We start from the raw sequence: 24,729 nt of genomic DNA on the forward strand, positions 1-24,729 counted from the left end.
TATTTCTATTACACTGTCAAGTTTTATAAAATGACTATTTTTCGCTAATGGCCTTCTAAACCTCACCACTCCACCCACCAAGTTTCTTTATCGGAATTTTTTTTCCCTCTAGATTCTCCTTAAACTTCTTTTACCACTTTATGGATACAATCAACCATCTCACTCCGTATTACGTTGACTTCTTGTTCAGAGTTCCATTTTCCTGTACCACTACTTTATCCCTAAATAAATCTACTTTCTCATTTTTTTAATTCCACCACCCAGTTCTTGAACACCTATTACATTCACCCCTTCTCTTCCATGTTTTTATGTGGCCGTCCATAACCACAAGCCTATATTGGGTACTTAAACTCCCTCCTGGGATAACCTTGCAATCTTTATATGATAGTCAATCTACCTTCTTAACTAGGAAGATGTATATCTGGTTTTATATAATATATTTATTATATAATATATTTTAATATTTTTATTATGTAATATATAATATTTCATAAATATATATATATATATATATATATATATATAGTCACTGATGTACGCCCATACGGCTATAGCTGAACGGTCCAGATTGAATCTGGGCCATATGTGGCCTATCTAACACTCACTGATGTACGCCCATACGGCTATAGGTGAATGGTTCAGATTGAATCTGGGCTATATGTGGCCGATCTGACACTCACGGATGTCCGATAGTGTTTAAATTTTAATTATTTATCCAAAAATCCAAATCATTCGAAATTTTAAGCGTGTCTTCTTCTCATCAAGACGCACCTAATAAAAATATAAAAAAATAATTCATGAAAAATTATTGACCAAAATACCTCTTGAATTTTTTGGGGGTATTTTGGTCAATTTATTTCTTGTAAAGGTTTTTTTATATATTTTTCATAGATTCGCCTTTTTTGAAGAACACACGCCTAAAATTTCAAGTGATTTGGATTTGTAGAAAAAAATTAATTCAAACACTATCGGACATCCGTGATTATCAGATCGGCCTAGATTCAATCTGGGTCGTGAGCGTTTACTGTAGTAGTATGCACCTGGGCGCACAACATCTTTGCCCACACACATACACACACACACACACACACACATATATATATATATATATATATATATATATATATATATATATATATATATGGAATAGATGCTGTCAGCCCATGGGCTAACTGCTACAGTGTCAGCCAATGACCCATATTGAATCTAAGCCGATTTGACGGTTACAACATTATTTTGTGTTTGAATTTTCATTTTTTTTCTATAAAAAATAATTACTTAAAAAATTAGGTGTACATTCTAATCATCAAAGTATACCTAATAAAAATATAAAAATAATAATTCGAAAAATACAAATTAACCAAAATATCCTTAAAAGTTTTAGGGGTATTTTGATCAAGTTCCATGTTTTTATTATTTTTTAATATTTTTATTAGACTATAATATTTTTTAAGAATAGATATTCAAACTTTCAAATGATTTGGATTTATATAAAAAATAAAAATTTAAATACGAAATGAGATTGTGACCATTGAATTGGTCCCAAATTCAATCTAGGCCGTTGACTATGAGTAGAACTTCAACCAATGGGCTAACAGGATCTTTTCTTTTATATATATATATATATATATATATATATATATATATATATATATATATATATATATATATATATCGAGCCAAAGTCTTCCCAACAAAAAGCTAACAGTAATCTCGCCACACCACCATCCACCGTCCGTTCAAATTAATTCAAAATAACTGTTAGAGATCTGCTCCAAAACCGAGTACGCGAAAGGCTACGATGGACTCAAAAATCTTCAAACCTATCAAAATTTCACCTTTTACCGTCCTCTGCTATGCTAGCCTCCCTTCTCTCTCGTTCGCCATCTGTACTGCTTTGCGGAGGTCCCCTCTCTCCCATGTGAAGGTCCCCTATCTCCCATGGCCCTCTCATCTCTCTACGCTGCTGCCCTCACTCTCTCTGCGTTGCTGCCCTCATGCCGTCTCATCACTCGCCCCCTTCTCTCAAGGCCTTTCTCTCTCACCAGTTGCTTTAGAGAGAGAAGAAACCTTCTTCATGGAAGAAACCCAACAGGTTTTAGTTCTCTCTCTATTACGATTTTACATATCATTTGTCCTTTCGCCATTGATTTATGGAACGCGAGCTCTCTATCTCTCTGCCTGCATTAATTCAGTTTGTATCATTTTTGGGCTTGGTATGGATTTTTTTGTGTGCCCTTTTACGCACTTTTTCTCTGGTTAGTTCTCTCTCTATTACGATTTTGCATATCATTTTTACCTTCACCATTGATATATGGAACACGAGCTCTCCATCTCTCAACCTGCATTAATTCAATTTGTATCATTTTTAGGCTTGGTATGGATTTTTTGTTGTGCCCTTTTGCCCAATTTTTTTTCTGACATCAATCACAAAAGTAGAGGAACAATTTTTCAGTTGGATTTTATTACTTTCTTTTATCATTGATTCTGAAAGAAAACTGAATTAGATGGTTATAAATGGGTTTCACTACACAATTTTTATTGTTTGGATCTATAACTTGAAAAAGTTGCAATGAATACAGCTGAGTGCCCTAATTGAAAAAATAATGCCTGACTTTCAATTGAAATTTTAATACAATTATTTGGTTTTATGTCATGCTTTTATTCTCTATTTTACAATGCAACTTTTTCTTTTATTTTTTAAATAAATTTGGGTTCAGTATTCATTTCCCTGTTCTGTGATTTCTTTTTGTTGGGAATTTGAATTTGAGAAATGGAAATTTAGGTCATATTTATTTAATTTCTTCAGTCGCCTCCACGTATTTTATTTGTTCTCTTTTGGGGAAGTGGGTTCACGTCCAATTGGCTAGTGAGACTGATAGAAGTGATTTGGGCATTATTCATCAAAATGCGGGGAGGGTTTCTTGGGTGATTTCAGCTGATAGAGTTCTAAATTGTTTTTCAAGATGCTGAAATGTGAATGCAGCTGATGGAAGGCATCTGATTGTCAGCCACTTTATCACCAGTTTTGGCCGTAATAGCCATGATTGAACCAAGATACGAACTTGGTTTTCTCATCTTTTTTATGACAATGGTGAATTTTCCTGCAATTGAATCTGAAGAGGTTTTGGGTGAATTTGGGTGAAGTTCAGTCAAGAATCTGAAGAGATTTTGTAGTTGCCCTTTGATTTTTCGTTTAACTTTAATTCTTAATAGACTGAAATCTAATTTCAGCTTCAGCTCTGGGTTCCAGAGTTGAAGTTTGAAATGAAATCTTGGGGTTTTATGTTACGTACTTTCTGTTAATGGTGCAAATAGGTTCATGTGAGATGAGCTTTTGTCTCAAGTATTGGAGGCTCTTCTTGTCATCCGGGGTCTTGTAGTACAGAAAACAAAATTGATAAGTGATTGCAATCGGTTATTGAATGTATCTCTTGGACAGTCTTCTACTTGAGAGTAGTGAAAACAAGCGCCATTTCATATGATCCTGCATTTCTGGTTTGCATATCCTTGGAGAAGAAAGAAAGGGACAAAAATATCTGGTATGGGATAGATAAGAAGTAGTCTTTGTTTTCTCTGTTATAATTAATGGGATAGATAAACAGTAGCCTTTGTTTTCTCTGAATTGCTTTAGTATCCATTATTGTGTTATTTTTGCCAATTAACATTCGGTGTTATAATGTAGTGGGAGGACATCCACCGTAGCACAAAGCTCTTGAGGCATTCGGCTACCTATGAAAGTATTGTCCAATCCCATTAGAGGAGCCCCAGGAGAATAATGTGAATGATGATGTACTTGGAGACATTGGAGAGAGTAGCTCCCGATAGAAGGATCAGATCCCGACATAATCCATTACTACGCCAACGCTAATGGATGAGGCTGAACGGGCATACTATACTTGTATCATGGATACCCCAACATCAGCATCTCCCTCCTCTCCCCTCAACATTACTAATTCAAAAAATGGGAATGAGTGTGGTGCTCAGGCTATAGTGGATGAAGCTTTTCCATCTGATGAGGACATCGTTGCAATAAATGGAGAAGGAGATCAGGTACTTACGGATGTTGGGTAGCCCTAGCAAGAGGTGCAAGTATCGAACCGGCAATAGGACAAGTATCGAACCGGCAATAGGAATGGCATTTACTGACGAAGATGAAGCTTATGATTATTATAATCAGTACGCAAAATTGGGTTTGTTATAAGAAAGGGAAGAACCATATGGAAACATGGTGGAAGAATTAGTCGGATTTTAGAATGTTGTAGGCAGGTTTTCGTAGTGAGATGTATGATGGGAGTGAAAATGCTCGCCTCCACACAAAATGTGGATGTCAGGTAAATATCCGCATTAAGAAGAATGAGAAGAATAGATGCGTTATTGCGAAGGTTGTAAAAGAACATAATCATATTCTCACGACCCCCAACAAGACTAGATTCATTCGCTCTCATCGAAAGATACTAAACACAGTGAAAAGGTGATTGATACATTGGAGTCTTCTATGGCTAAGTCTAGGGTTATGATGAATTACCTTATTGAAGAGGCTGGTGGGGCAGAAAATGTCACTTTTATTGAGAAAGACCTTGAGAATCACATAACTAAAAAAACAAAAAACAACTGAAAGGGAAAGAGGATAATGTTGTTATGAATTGGTTGCATACGAAGAATGAATTGGACCCTAATTTCTCTTATAGAGTTCGACTTGATGAGATGGGGAGGTTGTTTGGTGTTTTATGGGTTGATTCAAAGTGTAGATTGTCATACCAATTTTTTAATGATGTGGTAACCTTTGACACCACATACCAAACCAATGAATACAGTATGCCCTTTAACCCAATCCTTGGAGTTAATCATCACGCTAATACAATTTTCCTCGGATGTGCTCTCATATTCAATGAGACTATAGAAACCTTCATTTGGTTATTTGAGAACTGACTAGAGGCAATGGGAGGTCGCCAACCATGTACAATTATCACTGTTCATGCTTTAGCGATAACGGCTACAGTTAAGATAGTTTTCCCGAATACTAATCATCATTATTGCAAGTGGCATATTATGGTAAATTTAAAACACATCTAAGCCATGTTGAGCGTGCGCATCCATTATTCTTAGAGGTATTCAAGAACTGTATTGCAGCCTATACAGTTGAGCTATTTGAGGCTGATTGGTTGGCTATGATTCAGAAATATGATCTTCAAGAGGAAAGTTGTCTCAAGTGGTTATATGGTTGTCACACTCAATGGGTTGATGCATACATAGCTGATAGGTTCACATCCAGCATGAAAACCATACAACGAAGTAAAGGGTATCGTCATTTAAAGATGTATGTCACTTCTAGTACAGATTTACAAAAATTCATGAATGCTATTGAAACGTTGCAAAACAAAAAGTGCATCAAAGAAAAAGAGAAAGACAGTGAAGATCTTACATCTACACCTATTCTAAAGACAACATTCCTTATCGAGGAGCATGCAGCAAAGATATACACTCAAAAAGTATTTAGAAAGTTCCAAGAAGAGGTGGTAAAATCTTGAAATTGCTTTAGAAAATTAATAGAAGGCAATGATGAATTCGCTAAATATAAGGTGGAAGACATTGGCGGTGTACCAATCCCTCGGACGGTTATATTCATTGAATCAGGGAAAAAGTGTACATGCACATGCCAGTTCTTTGAGCGTGTTGGGATCCCTTGTTCACATATACTCGAAGTGTTCAACATGAGGAATGTATTGAAGATCCCATCTAACTACATTTTTAGCCGTTGGACAATGGATGCAAAGAAGGGTGTCAAAGACAAATGTGGTGCTAGGAGTTCGACTATATCTAAATTTTCGAGTTTCATTTGATGTCATGAGCTTTATGATCTTGTGAGAACAATTGTAGAGCCAGCATTAGAAAATGATGATCTATTTAAAAAAGTGAAGTTGCCAAGTTAGCTGAGGAGGTCAACGCAACAAGAGAGTCTTTGTCGAATACTCATGCATCATCAGTCTCCACGCATTGCAATGCCACTGAAGATGTAGTATGTGACAGTATTAGATCAGTTGATGCCTCCCACTTTATACTCGATCCACCATATGCATGAGCAATTGGACGACCAAGGACTAAAAGGATAAAATTGTCATGAGAGGAAGGGCCAAAAGCTTCTACACAAAAAAACAGTCGAAGGAAGGGCCACCCACTGGAAGAGAGTGTAAAGTTTGCAATAAGAGTAGATATGACAAACATAACTGTCCCGTGAGGGTACGTGGGATGTAGAGCTACTGAGGACCTCGAGCCGAGTTGACTCATTTATGGGGAATGTAAAGGACATGACTAATTTTTTGAATTTTGGAGACTTGTAAATACCCCTTTTTTTAGTTGACTTTGGGGATTATGTGAATATTCAATATTCATGTAATTTTGTGGGTATGTAAAGGACCCCTCTATAAGGGCATGTAAAGGACCTCTTATGGGGCATCTAAAGAACCTATTTGGTGACTTTTGGTAACATATATGTGACATTTATTTCTTTTCCATGTATTTCATTAACGTGTACAATGTAGGTTTACTTGGAAAATAAAATGCATTTATATCCCCATAGTTCTCACTTTATTTTATTTTTTTTGTCGAGCGTTTGATACATTCTTACCTTTTACCACACTAGAGGGCATATAGAAAAAAAAAACCAGAGAATTTCATTCACAAAAGATTGTGTGCTTCATTGTAGTTGATGACCAGATCTCTCTCTCTCTCTCTCTCTCTCTCTATGTGTGTGTGTCTCAAAAAAAAAAAAACATAAACTGAATAATACCATAAACCAGGGAATTTCGTTCACAAAAGATTACCATTAATTTAACAACGACCAATTACAACCATTTACAAATCACTAGATTACCATTAATTAAACAACGACCAATTACAATCATTTACAAACCATTGGAGGTCAAACACCTCATGAAATAGGAAAAAAGATACAAGGAGGTCAAACACCTCTAGACAGCTAATTCAGTAATCCCTCTCTCTAGAATCATGTCCTTGAGTCTCTCTCCAGACAAGCTGGTTTTAAGTGACTTAGAAACTCTCTACAGCAAACTCTGAGCAGCTGCTTTCTCAGCCCAGCTCTCATTTTTAGGGTTGTCTTGGTGCTCCTTCTGAAGCCTATCAAACTCACCCCAATTTTGCAAATGAGGCTCAAAGTGTTGTATCAGCACTTCCATGGCAGCTTGTTCTCCATATGTGAGATATTTGAGCCACCATCTCATTGTTTTGTAGCTGCTTTGCTGATTTTTTTAGACCAGAAGGGTAGGAAAGCCGCTCTAAGAACATCAAGACTACCCTTCTTGCCTGCTCACCGGCCTCCGAGCTTGCGCCATCATTGGAAGCAGCAAGAACACTCTCTGAGATACCTGAATATCCAGTGTGGTAAAATTGACCAGACCATAATCTTCAATAACCTCGCATAGCTCTTTGGTGAGGTAGTTATGGCTCAAGCAAAGTGAGAAATAAGGCCTGACATGGAAGCACCAAATCTGTACTTGGCAGAGCGTGGATCTTGATCAAGGTGGTATTGCAAATAAGACAAATCCGGCACATCTATATAAAACTCCAGGTTGTAGGTTGCAATTTAAGTAATGTACGTCGAGGGTGAGGAATAAGTCATTTTAGTAAATATAGTAAAAGGGAAAGCACATTACTGCTATTGGACTGTTGTATATGATACTCGAAGTCAAGGGGCCCACAGGGACATTCAACTAGGGACGTTGATAAACAACCATCCTGCAGTGGGAACACACCGTGGATGCAGCTTGGAGTACCTTTTTTTGTTTGGATAGGTTAAGGGCCATATAATATGGTACATAAAAATAATTCGTCTTCATGGTCATTATATATTAGAAACAACTTTGCGGGTTTTCCTTTCATAACATACTATTTATCTGAGTTTTAATTCTTGAAAGCTACGGTCTAAAGCATCAAAGTATTAAAGGCTCAGAACTACAAACCTCTGCTAGGTGGTACGAGCAGAGTCCCTGCTGCTTGAGAAGACTGCACAAAGATTCATGTTGAATAATCAAGAGAAAATGACTTGAATACCGATGGTTACATATGCATTAGTTCCTAAAACCAGTGTACCAAAGAACTCATACATTGTTCAACCAGAGAAAATCATAAAAAATGATGATACTAAATCCACCACTCATTATAAAATACCAGCTATGTATTTGAAATAGCAAAGTATTTGCACATGATTCAATCGCTAGAGAATGGAAGAGTTAAGAAGGAAAGAAAGAAAGAACAAAAGGTGCCTATAGTTCTTTCTTTTAAGGCTTATGCCATACCAAGAGTTGTCAATTTCAAAAAAGTAGATTTTACTCGGCACAAGTCACAAAGAAATTACCACTACAGAGTACTATAAAAAAAAGATAAATTCTTGAATTTTCAGTAAGTGTTGGTTCGTGCTGTTACATGTTCAAGGCATCTGATATGTCCCTTTTTTTTCATTTTTTATTAGTAACAGTTGAATTTGAATGCATGATTTGATACTCAAGTTCCAATAAATAGGCGATGCAGCAGAACAACCCAAACACATGGTTTATTGAGTTGAAATTGGAATTTCTTGAATCTTCAATTTTCCAGACAACAGACAAAGCATGGATAAACTGGAACTAATTGTTTCCTAAAACTGGCTGCATAAGTTCACTTGCATCATATTGGTTTATTTTCTCTTTATGGTGTGTTATAGCCCTTCATCTTTGCTGAACTTTGTCCGGCAAGCCGATTCCTCAATGTAATTTGATAACATTAAACTTTTAATTCTTTGACAGCAGATGTTGTTTTAAAATATTCATCTTAACACATTTCTTCTTTTACAGATGCTTCATTGTTAACATTCATGTGTGCAATAATGTTGGGATAAGTAGTTGAAGTATCCCTCACAACATAGGTCAAAGGTTGCTAACAATATCAGCTAGCATGCTAACTAGATTGTGTCAAGTTTCACAGCATCTGAATCTTATGTTTCTTTATACTAATGCATTTGCAGAGAACAATGCAGAAACCCATTTACTATCTGAAAGATCAATCCAAGCAGATGATGAAAGTTGGGTGCTTCAAAAGGATCAGTTAGGTCGATAGGTGCACTTTTTTATCCATTCTTTCGTTTTAATGGAATTTTATCATACGTAGTGTTAGGTCAATGAATCTACAGTTTGTTCATGCGAGAATTTGCATAAATGATATAGCTGCCTAGAAATGCGTTGCTTCCCACCTATTGGGTCGCGCAAGTTCAGTAATTATTTTGCTTCCCACCTATTGAAGAATAATGAACTTTGTAGGATCATGTCGAATATAAACTCTTCAACAAATGCAAAGGATTTAAATTTTTTTCTAATTTTTTCATGCAGTTTTTCTCTTGCTTCATTGGTATTAGGATGTTCATGTAATCTCTTATTTATCCTTACATTGTTTGGTAGTGTAAATTATAACCAGTTTGCGCTGAGACAATTTTAAAATGCTAGGATACATGATCGGAATTAAATCCATTACGATGACCATGATCATAGCATAGATTTGGCACCCAGTGAAATAAATTTGGAGATCACCAATATTTTTAAAGGTATGGAATTATCAATGGATGCATTTTACCTAGTCATCACCAAATTCAAATTCCCAACAAAAAAAATCACAGAACAAGGAAATGAATACTGAACCTAAATTTATTTAAAAAATTAAAGAAAAAGTTGTATTGTGAAATAGAGAATAAAAGCATGACATAAAACCAAACAATTGCATTAAAATTTCAATTGAAAGTCGGGCATTATCTTTTCTATTAGGGCATTCAGCTATATCCATTGCAACTTCTTCAAGTTATAGATCCAAACAATAAAAATTATGCAGTGAAACCCATTTATAACCATCTAATTCAGTTTTCTTTCAAAATCAACAATAAAAGAAAGTAATAAAATCCAATTGAACCATTGTTCCTCTATTTTTGTGATTGAATTCAGAAAAAAAATTCGATAAAAGGGCACAATAAAAAATCCATACCAAGCCTAAAAATGATACAAACTGAATTAATGCAGGCTGAGAGATGGAGAGCTCGTGTTCCATATATCAATGGTGAAAAGAAAAATTATATGCAAAATCATAATAGAGAGAGAACTAACCAGAAAAAATTTGGTAAAATGGCACACAAAAAAATCCATACCAAGCCTAAAAATGATACAAACTGAATTAATGCAGGCTGAGAGATGGAGAGCTCGAGTTCCATATATCAATGGCGAAGGAAAAATGATATGTAAATCGTAATAGAGAGAGAACTAAAACCTGTTGGGTTTTTTCCATGAAGAATGTTTTTCTCTCTCTAAAGCAGCAGGTGAGAGAGAGAAAGGCCTTGAGAGAAGGGGGCGAGCGATGAGTTGGCATGAGCGCAGCAGTGCAGAGAGAGTGAGGGCAGCAACGTAGAGAGATGAGAGGGCGATGGGATAGAGGGGACCTCCGTAGAGCAGTAGAGATAGCGAACGAGAGAGAAGGGAGGTTAGCAGAGCAGAGGAGGGTAGAAGGTGAAATTTTGATAGGTTTGAAGCTTTTGAGTCCATAATCACAACCTTTTCGCCTGCTGGGTTTTGGAGCAGATCTCAATCGTTATTTTGAATTAATTTGAACGGACAGTGGATGGGGGTGTGGGAAGATTTCTGTTTCTCTTCGCCTATAGTGTTGCTTTTCGCCTCTAGGTATTGCGAATACTCTTTATATATATATATATATACCATTTTCGGCGCAAGATCTACCCTAAGTAGTTACCACTATTTATCTTAAATATGAAAAGATTACAGAGTTATAAGCAATTAATTGTTGCAAAATAGTAACATAATACAAAACATAAATATGATAATTAAAACAGCAAATCAGGATATATCAAATATGATCCACGAAGTATGAGTATACTCTCGGATTTTGAATGTAAAAACAAATTTAAATTGCATAACTTACTGATTACATATACAGAGACTGGCAAACTTTTTCCACTCTGAAGGATAGTAGGAGGGTAAAGAAGATAGATTACAATCACACATTTTAAAATAAAGAAGGCATATGGAAGTTACCGACTTTGATGATATACAGATGACTGAATGTAGATGATTAACCTACTGTCTACAGAAAGAGTGAAGAAGAAGGAAGAAGGAGAGAGAAAGAGAAGAGAAAATATGAGAATATGAGAGCTTGAGAATTTCTGCTGCTGCTTTGTTGCGTCCTTGATGCAGTCTGCTTTCTTCAACTGATCGAGTGGGTATTTATAGAGAAATGACCCAGGAAAACTTGTGGCTGTGGATGATAACGTAACGACGAAGGAACCTGAGGATAAGGTGAAGGGAAGCTTGTGGCTGAGGTTCGTTAACGTAGCGACGAAGGAACCTGGGGATAAGGTTGTCGTATGAAGAGGGATACGTGGCAGGTGCAGGGAGTAGCCAGACGTTGAGGATGGTGATGGATGCAATGGCGAATCTTTTGTTGTCGAAATAGTGGCGGTACATGTGAGCAACGAAGAAGGAGAAGAGGCCACGTCGGTAGAAGCGTTACTATGATTTGACCCCAAATTAGTCACATCGATCAAATGGGGTAAAAGAGCATCTTTACTATTTAGAGGTGTCTTGTCATTGATGAAGAAGGAATCTTTACTATTGAAATGTCTTGTCACTTTATGAAGAAGGGAATTTTTACTATTGAGATGTCTTGTCACTTATGAAGAAGTGAATCTTTCTTGTCGAGGCATCTTGCTTTATGATGGTGAGGTCATATCAGCGAATAGTAGAGCTATCTATCTTGATCATCTCGGGCCGGACTATCGGGTCGTGTTAAGCATCGGGTCTTTGGCTGAAAACGTCAAATAAGGGATTGCCTGATTGGACAGTTTCTTCTGATGTTGTTGGTGCAATAGTATCGGGAGCAAATATATGAAGAAGATTTTGCTCTATTTCTTCTAAGGTAGCATTAGGATGTGCTTGTTTCATTTTCTTCAGATAGGCCGAAAATGTGGGTAAACTGACTGTATTATATGCTGGTGGATTGCAGATACTGGTTTGAAGAGGTATTCGTTTAAGGGATAAGGAGGCAGGATTAGTACTGAAAATATCCCACCATTTGATTTTAAAGGTTTTACCAAGTTTGGGAATATACTCATAATTATTGGTATTATTTTCAAAAATAGAGTAATCCCATTTTAGGATCCAAGGTATTTGGTAGATAGCCATGAAGTAGAGATGAAAATCATCTTGGTCAGTATAAGTATTATATCGTGCAAATTTTGTCTGTAAAGCTTGGAAAGCATCGGGTAAAATTTGGGTCTGAGATCCCCATAATAAGAACCAATGGCGGAACCAACTTGGGAATCTTTCAAGAATAGGGAGTTTGAATTGCAAATACCAGGAATGAGTATTATTTGGATTTTGGTAGGAGAATACCTTGTGCCATGCGTCAATGTACTCAGAATATTTATAATATTTATATTGGAATTTTGGATTCAATAATTTTTTCCCTTAAAGAGGATTGTATCCCCAATCATCATAAGAAAGTAAATTTTTTATTTGAAATTTGGAATAAGCATATACTTTAGTTGTACCTTGATAAAAATGAACAATTGAAAGCGAACCGGTTTCCATAAGAATAGCTTCATACCATTCACAGGTTTTGACTCCGTATGATGGATTCAAATGGTTTACAAGATAAAGGGGAGCTATTTTATTTGGGTCAAGTTGTGCATGAGTATCAGAAATGGGTATATCTGATAAGAAGGCTGTGTCTATATAGACTGATTTGGCAGAGTTCGAGGTTTGTTTATTTGGGTATGTTGCCGGGGAAAACGCCGGACTTGGGGTTTGTATTGGACTTTGCAGAGGAGTCTGTAGCAAGTATTCAGGTACATTTGAGGATCTGAGAGGTGACATAGGTGTCAGACTTAGAGAGGAATGGATGGGCATAAGGTGCCCATATCTGTTGCTTGGTATTAAGTCCATTGGTTGTTTTCCTTTGTTGGTATTTGAAGACTGAGGATTATTCATATTGGTATTCTTATTATTAAGAAAGAGTTACAATCCGTAGGATGAAACCGTATCGTCTTTAGGGTGTGATAGGTATGTGCGGTCCCCCCTGCAAAAATTCACGGGTTAAAAAGTCAGGTATAGAATTAGTAAAACCGTGAAGATGCTCAATAGAGAAATCAAAAGCAGATAAAATAGCTTGCCATCTGGCAAATATTTGTTTGGATACAAGGTTTTAAACATCTTTTTGCAAAATGTCTTTAGCGGGTTTACAATCGGTGCGGATGAGAAAGTGTTGATTCAAAATATCAGTCTGGAATTTACAAACACAGTGAATAATGGCAAGTAATTCTTTTTTGACAGTAGAATAATTTTTTTGGGTTGGATTCCAGGCTTTGGAAGTAAACCGTATTAATTGTTCTTTAGAATTAATAGATTGTTTTAATATACCACCAAGTCCTAATTCAGAAGCATCGCATTCAATGATTTTAGAAGCTATTGGATCAGACAAAGTTAAACATGGAAGTTCTTTGGCCTTAAGTTTAAGTCGTTGTACAGCCAAAGTATGAACATCAGTCCAAGGTGGAGGATTCTTTTTTAATCGGTCATATAAAGGTTAGCATCAAGAGCTAAATTTTGGTAAAAATCACTTATATAGTTTAGACATCCTAAAAATCGTTGTAATTCAGTTTTGTCTAAAATTTTATCAAGAAATTTATCAACAAAGAGAATATAGATCTATCAATTGGGATAATGGTCCCTTGATTTATATTATGTCCTAAAAATCTAATTTTTGTTTGAAAAAGATTCAACTTTTTAGCAGAAACTATTAATCCAGCATTTTTAACTGTATGGATGAAAGTATGAAGATGTTTAAAATGTTGTTCAAGAGATTCTGAAAATACGAGGACGTCATCAATATAAACAATCATGAATTTATAAAAGGGATTAAAGATATCATTCATTATTTTTTGGAATTCAGATGGAGCATTCTTAAGACCAAAAGGCATAACATTCCATTCATATTGTCCAAAAGGGACATTAAATACTGTTTTATATTTATCTTCTTCTTTTATCTGTATTTGCCAAAAGCCAGATTTTAAATCGAATTTGGAGAAGATTACAGCATGTAAGAGTCTATCGAGTAAATCTTTTTTATTTGGAATGGGATATCTAATCCATTGTAAGACTTTATTGAGGGGTTTATAATTAATGACTAATCGTGAAACTCTTCGTTCTTGCTCAGCATTTTTATTGACATAGAAAGCAGAGCAGCTCCAGGGGGATGAACTAGGACGTATAAGTTTCTTTTGGAGTAAATCTTTTATTTCATGATGACATGTTTGTAATAATTCTGTATTCATTTGGATAGGTCTAGCTTTTGTCGATATCTTTGTTTCACTAAAATTTGGTTCATATGGTAGTCCAACAATATGTTGTTTTCTATGCCAAAAGGCGTTTGGTAAATCATTACATATTTCGCTTTCAATAAAACTTTTGAGTTGTTGTATCTTTTGTATCATATCATTAGTTTGGAGTTTTTCACTGATAACTTTATGTTTGATTTCAAGTTGTAATGATCCTATAAAATTTTCTTTTTGTTTGATATTTTGTTTGACAGTATTGATTTCTTTAATTTTGGGTTTATCAAGAAATTCAAATTTTATAGGGGTACCATGAGTATGTGTTTCAATACCTGTATGGGAAATAGTAATTGGGTATACTAGTGTGAGGAAAGGTACGCTAAGGATTACAGCTTGACTGAGTCCTTTGACCATAATAAATGGAGTAGAAAAACAATGTCCCTCATTACAAATTTTTGCATTAGATAATTTGTATTTAATAAATAATCTACTTCCATCTGCTGTATTAAGGATTTGGGTAGTTTTATCAAAATATTTTGTGGAGACTAATCCTTCATTGAGGCAATTCAGAATCTACCAAGGCTAGAGATTGGAATTCATATTCATCATTTATGACAATGGTTATTAGCACAAACCATTTTTGTGTGATTACTCGGTTTAAAACATTTACTGATTGTCTGGTGGATGATTCGCATTTAGTTAGATAATCATTAAGATGATATGATTTGAGTAAATGGTTAAATTCTATGACATCTGTATCAGTATCTATTTCGGAGGTATTGTCATGGAGTTCAAGGATTTGAATTCTATTTTTTAATTGGGATAATTCTACCTTAACTATATTAACTTCAGCTTTGAGTTCAGCAATAGTAGGTTCTTTTTAGGTGGCTTCATGCTGACTGATACGTTTCATGATATCAGAAAAGTTATAAGTATCAGGAGGTTTAACTAATGGTATATGTTTTGTTTTTGTTTTAGTTAAATTGATAAACTGAGTAATTATTTCTCTTTTTTCTATTAAATCTAAAATAAGATTGTCTTCTTTTGTTAATGTATGAATACCAGAAGTTGTAATAGGACATTGACATATTTCGTCTTCTGTATTAGAACTAATATCTGACCAATAAAAATCATCATTATGTATTGTTCCTATGAAAGAAGTATCACTACTTGAAGAAGTAGTGTCAGTATCGGAACTATCAGACGAATCATATATTTGAATAATATCATAGATTTTATTTTTGATAGACTCATCTAATGTAATGGAGTCTAGTTTTTGTTTGACTTTGCATTGGCTTTTATAATGGCCGACTTTACCACATTTATCACAAACGGGTAATTTCTTTTTATTCTGTTGGGATGATTTGGAAGCAAAACGTTTTGTAAATTTTCTATATTTTTTCTGTTGGGTTGGAAAAGACTTATGTGTTTTTTCGGGTTTATTACGATGTTTTTTCTTTTTATATATTTTATGTATTTTATGTGGTTTAGTTTTATCTATATGAGTTTGATCCATATGATAGCCAAATTGTTGGCAGAAATCTCCTAACTCTTCTTTACCACTTAAATTTTGTTTATCAAGTTGCTTTTTGAGTTTCAGATCTGTACATAGGGCTAAGCCTTCAGCACAAATTTCTGAGGATAATTCTTCTAAAGTATATTGAGAGTAATTGATTACACCACTATTTTTATTTTTTAGACGTTCTTTAACCTTTTCAGCTAATAGATAAGGTAATCCTGCTACGAATTTTTCTTTCCAGTGGTCAAGATGACTATCTTTGCGTGTGAGTAATCGAGAGAAAAAGACGTCTTTATACCATTTGTAGTGTGATAGTGTAGGACATCGTAGATTAGATAAAAGATCAGCAGTTCGTGTTGCAAGTATTGAAGTATTCCCTATAAAATGAAGGGCAATTGTATAGATTAAGGAATTGACAACATCACTTTCAGAATATACCATATCCTGTTTGTGTTCATTTTTTGCTGTCCATTGTCGAATATTAGTTAATATTTGTTGTTTTGTTTGTTCATTGAGATAGGAATCCCACCATCCTCTTAACCATCCGGTGAATCCTGAGACTATAGCTTTTGCTATTTCTTGGTCATGGCTACCAGCCATTTTACATGTCGAAGCATACATAGTCATGTGTTTCATTGTATCTAATATTCGGTGATCAGAAATTCCATCAATATTCCAATCTATAATCGTTCGACCCGTATATGTAGAAGTATGACTTGTTAGGTCTTCTTCTAATTGGATATCAACTGGGGTTGGTCTTTTATAATATGGTCGTGCATTTATTGGTTGCCAATTTTTACTGTAATTAATTCGATTTATAGTATCTGGAGTAATTTAAATTTCAGAAAACGCTGTTTGCATATTTTTTATTGTGTTGACAATTGGTGGTTCCATGGTTTCATTGGTTTGGAAAAGTATTTCTTCTTGTAGAGTCATATTATCATGTTCAGGGATTTTTGCTTTTCCTTTATCATTATCTGGTAGAACAATAGTTTGTTTAGGATCTTTTATTTCTAATTTGGATAATTTGGAGATTAATTGATCCATAAGTGTTTTATTATCATCGCCTATATGAAATTTTTCTTTATTCAGGTCAGGAGGAGGTTTAAAAAATAATTGTTTTTTCTCCTTATAAATGGGAGGATGTAATAAGTTTTCTATTCTATTAGTTTGTTGTCCAAGTATATGGAGGCAGAGATTTGTATAATTATTTTGTTCAATTATATGTGGAAGAAATTCTATACGAGCTATATTTGCATTATTGAGTTTATATGGTGTAGCTACTGTTTCATACACAACCATTTGGGTTGACGATGAAGATGAGGATCCTATATTTTGTTCTAGAGTTTTAGTAGCTGATAGCATAGTAGCAACTCCTTGTATTTTCAAGCTTTGTTCTGGAGGATGTATGGCTTTAATTGTATCTCCTTCAGTCGTATTGAATACTGTATATTGAGTTTCTAGTGTATTTATTTCGAAATTAGGAATAGGAATACCTTTTTGGGTTAAAATGTCTTTTAGTCAATCGAAAAAACATGTTCCTTTATTTCCCTTTTTTCTCCATTTATTAAATCTTTTGTAAAATAATTCCACTAATCTAGGTTCAAATTCTGCTACATACCATTCTCTGATGTTTTTATTTTCTGGAGATAAAAAATCTTTTATGATGTATTCGTTATCAAATATTTCTTCAAGTTGTAATACTTGAATGAACTCTGCTTCAGCAGGTTCTTCTTGAGCTTCTTTGTATTGGGGAATAATAATATTATCAGACGTTCGTAGAAGTCCATCAATTTGTGGTTTTACTGATGTTGATGGAATATTTATGATAGGAGGAATTCTATTATAAGTAGTAATAGATTTTCTTAGAAGTTCTGGCTCTCGGAAAGAATGAGTACTTGAAGTACCTGAGATGGATGCATTATCCATAATTCTATTATTTGTGGTGAATTGTATTTCAATATTTTCGTCTGTATATTCAATAATTTTGTCTGGAATATTTTGAGTAGATAATTGTGCTGGTTGGTTTTCATTATGGATGGACTATGTTTGGGGTAGAACAATATCTGACCATGATATTGTTTTTGGTATAATTGTATTTGATTTTTCCATATTGGTTTGAAAAAATATTGTTTGTCCTCTCGTATCTATTTGGAGTACATTTAGACATAATGTAGTCATTACTTTGTAATAAATTCGATAAACAATGGCTATATTTTGAGAACCCGTCATCATATTAAATCCTTGAGTTTTGAGATTTAAAGATAAAACATTTAAAATATTTGGATCTGTAAGAGATACAGAATAATTGGGAAAACAGTTGAAATATATTGGTCCACTACATAAACTAGATTCAACCATTCCTAGCAGTGAATCAGAAAATCTATTATGCCTAGTATCGCGTAAACGGACTAGGATAGAATTATTTAGTCCTAAACGAGTCAAGGGTTTTACAGCTATTTGAATTAATCCTATATGTAAATATTTATAGTTTTTTGCTTTATGGACTTGTAATATCTTTTGAGATAGTAATTGAAAGTCTTCTTGATTATTTGTAACAGATAAAGTTTCTTCTACTGTTTTAATAACATATCCGATTTTTAGATCGAATGTGCCTTTTTTATAGATATCTGATATTGGCACTTTAGGTATGTTCCAATTGTGTATTTGGTTTTCAATATCATTAATAACAACTTCTTCTTTGTTTTTTATCCTTAGAGTTTTATTAGTTGTACTAGTTGTTTTATCCGTCAGATTCTTAATAAATTTTTCCATTATTAGGTTGCAGTTGAGTGTTATCTGGACAGTCCTCTTTGACTACCTCTTACGTCTTTTAGACCTCAGCGGCTCTCCTGGCCTAACGGTCAACTGACTGGGCGTCCTGAGCGTCTCTAACCTCAATTCTCGGACTTTTTAACCCGTGAATTTTTGCAGGGGGGACCGCACATACCCATCACACCCTCAAGACGATACGGTTTCATCCTACGGATTTTCATCCTACGGTTTGCAACTCTTTCTTAATAATAAGAATACCAATATGAATAATCCTTAGTCTTCAAATACCGACAAAGAAAAACAACCAATGGACTTAGTACCAAGCAACAGGTATGGGCCCCTTATGCCCATCCATTCCTCTCTAAGTCTGACACCTATGTCACCTCTCAGATCCTCAAATGTACCTGAATACTTGCTACAGACTCCTCCGCAAAGTTCAATACAAACTCCAAGTCCGGCGTTTTCTCCCGCAACATACCCAAATAAACAAACCTCGACCTCTGCCAAATCAGTCTATATAGACACAGCCTTCTTATCAGATATACCCATTTCTGATACTCATGCACAACTTGACCCAAATAAAATAGCTCCCCTTTATCTTGTAAACCATTTGAATCCATCATATGGAGTCAAAACCCGTGAATGGTATGAAGCTATTCTTGTGGAAACCGGTTCGGTTTCAATTGTTCATTTTTATCAAGATACAACTAAAGTATATGTTTATTCCAAATTTCAAATCAAAAAATTACTTTCTTATGATGATTGGGGATGCAATCCTCTTCAAGGGAAAAAATTATTGAATCCAGAAATTCAATATAAATATTATAAATATTCTGAGTACATTGACGCATGGCACGAGAGGTATTCTCCTACCAAAATCCAAATAATACTCATTCCTGGTATTTGCAATTCAAACTCCCTATTCTTGAAAGATTCCCAAGTTGGTTCCGCCATTGGTTCTTATTATGGGGATCTCAGACCCAAATTTTACCCGATGCTTTCCAAGCCTTACAGACAAAATTTGCACGATATAATACTTGTACTGACCAAGATGATTTCCATCTCTACTTCATGGCTATCTACCAAATACCTTGGATCCTAAAATGGGATTACTTTATTTTTGAAAATAATACCAATAATTATGAGTATATTCCCAAACTTGGCAAAACCCTTAAAATCAAATGGTGAGATATTTTCAGTATTAATCCTGCCTTCTTATCCTTTAAACGAATACCTCCTCAAACCAGTATCTTCAATCCACCAGCATATAATACAGTCAGTTTACCCACATTTTCGGCCTATCTGAAGAAAATGAAACAAGCACATCCTAATGCTACCTTAGAAGAAATAGAGCAAAATCTTCTTCATATATTTGCTCCCGATACTATTGCACCAACAACATCAGAAGAAACTGTCCAATCAGGCAATCCCTTATTTGACGACTTCAGCCAAAGACCCGATGCTTAACACGGCCCGATAGTCCGACCCGAGATGATCCAGATAGATAGCTCCACTATTCGCTGATATGACCTCACCATCATAAAGCAAGATGCCTCGACAAGAAAGATTCCCTTCTTCATAAGTGACAAGACATCTCAATAGTAAAGATTCCCTTCTTCATAAAGTGACAAGACATTTCAATAGTAAAGATTTCTTCTTCACCAATGACAAGACACCTCCAAATAGTAAAGATACTCTTTTACCCCATTTGATCGATGTGACTAATTTGGGGTCAAATCATAGTCACGCTTCTAACGACGTGGCCTCTTCTCCTTCTTCGTTGCTCACATGTACTGCCACTATTTCGACAACAAAAGATTCGCCATCGCTTCCATCACCATCCTCAACGTCGGGCTACTCCCTACACCTGCCACGTATCCCTCTTCATACGACAACCTTATCCCCAGGTTCCTTCGTCGCTACGCTAACGAACCTCAGCCACAAGCTTCCATTCACCTTATCCCCAGGTTCCTTCGTCGTTACGTTATCATCCACAGCCACAAGTTTTCCTGGGTCATTCCTCTATAAATACCCACTCGATCAGTTGAAGAAAGCAGACTGCATCAAGGATGCAACAAAGCAGCAGCAGAAATTCTCAAGCTCTCATATTCTCATATTTTCTCTTCTCTTTCTCTCTCGTTCTTCCTTCTTCTTCACTCTTTCTGTAGACAGTAGGTTAGTCATCTACATTCAGTCATCTGTATATCATCAAAGTCGGTAACTTCCATATGCCTTCTTTATTTTAGAATGTGTGATTGTAATCTATCTTCTTTACCCTCCTACTATCCTTCTGAGTGGAAAAAGTTTGCCAGTCTCTGTATATGTAATCAGTAAGTTATGCAATTTAAATTTGTTTTTTTATATTCAAAATTCGAGAGTATACTCATACTTCGTGGATCATATTTGATATATCCTGGTTTGCTGTTTTAATTATCATATTTATGTTTTTGTATTATGTTACTATTCTGCAACAATTAATTGCTTATAACTCTGTAATCTTTTCATATTTAAGATAAATAGTGGTAACTACTTAGGGTAGATCTTGCGCCGAAAATGGTATCAAAGCCAACCCTGTTTTAGAGATCTAACAGTTACTACTAGTTCTTCTATCTTAAGAAACTTAATAAATTAATCCATTAAAGAAAGTTGGTCCGAGAATTGAGGTTAGAGACGCTCAGGACACGCAGTCAGTTGACCGTTTAGGCCAGAAAAGCCACTGAGGTCTAGAAGACGTAAGAGGTAGTCAAAGAGGACTGTCCAGATAACACTCAACCGCAACCTAATAATGGAAAAATTTGTTAAGAATCTGACGGATAAAACAACTAGTACAACTAATAGAACTCTAAGGATAAAAAACAAAGAAGAAGTTGTTATTAATGATATTGAAAACCAAATACACAATTGGAACATACCTAAAGTGCCAATATCAGATATCTATAAAAAAGGCACATTCGATCTAAAAATCGGATATGCTATTAAAACAGTAGAAGAAACTTTATCTGTTACAAATAATCAAGAAGACTTTCAATTACTATCTCAAAAGATATTACAAGTCCATAAAGCAAAAAACTATAAATATTTACATATAGGATTAATTCAAATAGCTGTAAAACCCTTGACTCGTTTAGGACTAAATAATTCTATCCTAGTCCGTTTACGCGATACTAGGCATAATAGATTTTCTGATTCACTATTAGGAATGGTTGAATCTAGTTTATGTAGTGGACCAATATATTTCAACTGTTTTTCCAATTATTCTGTATCTCTTACAGATCCAAATATTTAAAATGTTTTATCTTTAAATCTCAAAACTCAAGGATTTAATATGATGACGGGTTCTCAAAATATAGCCATTGTTTATCGAATTTATTACAAAGTAATGACTACATTATGTCTAAATGTACTCCAAATAGATACGAGAGGACAAACAATATTTTTTCAAACCAATATGGAAAAATCAAATACAATTATACCAAAAACAATATCATGGTCAGATATTGTTCTATCCCAAACATGGTCTATCCATAATGAAAACCAACCATCACAAATATCTACTCAAAATATTCCAGACAAAATTATTGTATATACAGACGGAAATATTGAAATACAGTTCACCACAAATAATAGAATTATGGATAATGCATCCATCTCAGGTACTTCAAGTACTCATTCTTTCCGAGAGCCAGAACCTCCAAGAAAATCTATTACTACTTATAATAGAATTCCTCCTATCATAAATATTCCATCAACACCAGTGAAACCATAAATTGATGGACTCCTACGAACGTCTGATAATATTATTATTCCCCAATACAAAGAAGCTCAAGAAGAACCTGCTGAAGCAGAGTTCATTCAAGTATTACAACTTGAAGAAACATTTGATAAAGAATACATCATAAAAGATTTTTTATCTCCAGAAAATAAAAACATCAGAGAATGGTATGTAGTAGAATTTGAACCTAGATTAGTGGAATTATTTCACAAAAGATTTAATAAATGGAGAAAAAAGGGAAATAAAGGAACATGCTTTTTCGATTGGCTAAAAGACATTTTAAACCAAAAAGGTATTCCTATTCCTATTTTCGAAATAAATACACTAGAAACTCAATATACAGTATTCAATACGACTGAAGGAAATACAATTAAAGCCATACATCCTCCAGAACAAAGCTTGAAAATACAAGGAGTTGCTACTATAGTATCAGCTACTAAAACTCCAGAACAAAATATAGGATCCTCATCTTCATCTCAACCCAAATGGTTGTGTATGAAACAGTAGCTACACCATATAAACTCAATAATGCAAATATAGCTCGTATAGAATTACTTCCACATATAATTGAACAAAATAATTATACAAATCTCTGCCTCCATACACTTGGACAACAAACTAATAGAATAGAAAACTTATTACATCCTCCCATTTATAAGGAGAAAAAACAATTATTTTTTAAACCTCCTCCTGACTTGAATAAAGAAAAATTTCATATAGGCGATGATAATAAAACACTTATGGATCAATTAATCTCCAAATTATCCAAATTAGAAATAAAAGATCCCAAACAAACTATTGTTCTACCAGACAATGATAAAGTAAAAGCAAAAATCCCTGAACATGATAATATGATTCTACAAGAAGAAATACTTTTCCAAACCAATGAAACCATGGAACCACCAATTGTCAACACAATAAAAAATATGCAAACAGCATTTTCTGAAATTCAAATTACTCCAGATACTATAAATCGAATTAATTACAGTAAAAATTGGCAACCAATAAATGCCCGACCATATTATAAAAGACCAACCCCAGTTGATATCCAATTAGAAGAAGACTTAACAAGTCATACTTCTACATATACGGGTCGAACGATTATAGATTGGAATATTGATGGAATTTCTGATCACCGAATATTAGATACAATGAAACACATGACTATGTATGCTTCGGCATGTAAAATGGCTGGTAGCCATGACCAAGAAATAGCAAAAGCTATAGTCTCAGGATTCACCGGATGGTTAAGAGGATGGTGGGATTCCTATCTCAATGAACAAACAAAACAACAAATATTAACTAATACTCGACAATGGACAGCAAAAAATGAACACAACCAGGATATGGTATATTCTGAAAGTGATGCTGTCAATTCCTTAATCTATACAATTGCCCTTCATTTTATAGGGAATACTTCAATACTTGCAGCACGAACTGCTGATCTTTTATCTAATCTACGATGTCCTACACTATCACACTACAAATGGTATAAAGACGTCTTTTTCTCTCGATTACTCATACGCGAAGATAGTCATCTTAACCACTGGAAAGAAAAATTCCTAACAGGATTACCTTATTTATTAGCTGAAAAGGTTAAAGAACGGCTAAAAAATAAAAATAGTGGTGTAATCAATTACTCTCAATATACTTTAGGAGAATTATCCTCAGAATTTGTGCTGAAGGTTTAGCCCTATGTACAGATCTGAAACTCAAAAAGCAACTTGATAAACAAAATTTAAGTGCTAAAAAAGAGTTAGAAGATTTCTGCCAACAATTTAGCTATCATATGGATCAAACTCATATAGATAAAATTAAACCACATAAAATATATAAAAAGAAAAAACATCGTAATAAACTCGAAAAAACACATAAGTCTTTTCCTATATATATATATATATATATATATATATATATATATATATATATATATATATATATATATATATAATGTTATGTTTTGTTATGTTGCTCAAACTATAGAGTAATTTATTATTATACTCAACAAAATTTAGACACATATATACTTTTTTTTGCACATGAAGCATTTTTTTAATAAAGGTATTTTTTTGTCATTAGGAAGGATGTGACATCATCCACATGGGTGTGACATCGCTGGTGTCTTCCATGTCATGATGTCATGCCCCATGTTGATGACATCACACCCCTCCTAATGACCAAAAATACTCTTATTAAAAAATAGCTCCATGTACAAAACAATGATATAAAATTGTTTAAAATTGTTGAATACAAAAATAAATTACATATATATATTATTTGGGGGAA

General features: G+C 34.5%; 2 long non-coding RNA genes across 2 annotated transcripts; both read left to right on the forward strand.

Moving 5' to 3' along the window:
• The first annotated feature begins 1,771 nt into the window (after positions 1–1,771).
• Positions 1,772–14,560, forward strand: LOC148779754 (uncharacterized). The gene is made up of 3 exons (XR_016044217.1): positions 1,772–2,095; positions 9,020–9,111; positions 14,260–14,560. It is a non-coding gene; the product is annotated as an uncharacterized LOC148779754 (long non-coding RNA).
• Positions 2,102–6,513, forward strand: LOC148779755 (uncharacterized). Its single transcript, XR_016044218.1, has 2 exons — positions 2,102–3,542; positions 3,686–6,513. It is a non-coding gene; the product is annotated as an uncharacterized LOC148779755 (long non-coding RNA).
• Positions 14,561–24,729: the final 10,169 nt, after the last annotated feature.

The sequence above is a fragment of the Amborella trichopoda genome, chromosome 11 (assembly GCF_054954075.1).
Source record: "Amborella trichopoda isolate Santa Cruz 75 chromosome 11, AtrichopodaSantaCruz75HAP2 v2.0, whole genome shotgun sequence".
Classification (NCBI taxonomy): Eukaryota; Viridiplantae; Streptophyta; class Magnoliopsida; order Amborellales; family Amborellaceae; genus Amborella; species Amborella trichopoda.